This window comes from Schistocerca nitens, chromosome 6 (genome assembly GCF_023898315.1).
Source record: "Schistocerca nitens isolate TAMUIC-IGC-003100 chromosome 6, iqSchNite1.1, whole genome shotgun sequence".
Lineage (NCBI taxonomy): Eukaryota > Metazoa > Arthropoda > Insecta > Orthoptera > Acrididae > Schistocerca > Schistocerca nitens.
This window is the reverse complement of record NC_064619.1, coordinates 408,608,892-408,610,037: the sequence shown is the minus strand read 5'-3', so window position 1 is coordinate 408,610,037 and position 1,146 is coordinate 408,608,892. Positions and strand designations below refer to the sequence as shown.

Below are 1,146 nucleotides of genomic sequence, written 5' to 3'. Positions count from 1 at the left end.
GAATGCTGCAATCAGGGGAGATGGATTTTCCGCTAAGTCTGTGTGCTTTCTTTACCTTAGTGACTTCAAGCCGTACTTCCGACGCTATGTGGCTCATACCATGTGCTACATAAGTTACACGCAGCATCAGGGGTTAGAATATTTTAAGCAATTGAAATGCTGCAACTATACTGTATATGCAGCGGAATCTGTGAAGACCAGAAGTAATTCTCTGCTGGTCAGTCTTTGCAAATTGTTTTGAACAAATCAAGTAAATCCTGGTTGGCGCACCTGTGTCCATTTTGCAGACAGTCACATTTGCAATGTAATCAGTAATTTCATCAACAGAAATCCATATGCAAGACTTCCAAATTTCTTCTCGGATTCTGTGCAGTGCGTCAGTAGAAGATGACTGCACGTATTTTTTACGCAACGTTGACTGCGACAAAAAGCTTTGAAAATAGGATATTCTAGTTTTCTAAAAGGGATGTTTGCTGCCATAATAGTATCACAAGTCATTGCACAAAATCACGTCTAGATCATGACACAATTAACTCTCATGTGTGTTTTTATGTGGTACAGGAAACTCGGAATGTATATGGTAGTCATGTACACATTTATCGTGTAATGGACTTTCATCTAAGAGAAATTAAAATAGATGCATCGGCCGGGAATCGAACCCGGGCCGCCCGCGTGGCAGGCGAGCATTCTACCACTGAACCACCGATGCCTTGTTTCTAGTCGGTTTGCCGAGAGCATAAGCATGGTACACAATTATTTTCTTTCTCATTGCTAAGGCCGGATTAAAGCACAAGCGACACAAGCCGATGCTTAGTGCGCCAAGCTAAGCGGTGGGGGGGTTACGAGGCCAGCGGCGCCATGACTAACATTTATGTACAGAACACATCACAATTAGCAGCGACCACTAGGACGCCAAGCCCAGGGGCGCCCAAGTGCAAGATTTGTATTCACTGTTTGTAACAGTTAATGGTGAAGACTGACACCAGCGAATGGATATGGTGGAAGAGCGACTAGAAATAGGGCGACAAATGATTAGTCGCTTCTTCGGAAAAATATTTTCGAACTGTCCCTGCTCACTCTTGTACACGGCTTTGAAGAAGTATAGAAGAAAGAAGACAGAAAGCTTTACCGAGGTAGGAGTTCAAG

General features: G+C 43.5%; 1 non-coding gene across 1 annotated transcript; it reads right to left on the bottom strand.

Annotated features, from left to right (window-relative positions):
• Positions 1–638: 638 nt before the first annotated feature.
• On the bottom strand, positions 639–709 carry Trnag-gcc (transfer RNA glycine (anticodon GCC)). Its single transcript has one exon. It is a non-coding gene; the product is annotated as a tRNA-Gly (tRNA).
• Positions 710–1,146: the final 437 nt, after the last annotated feature.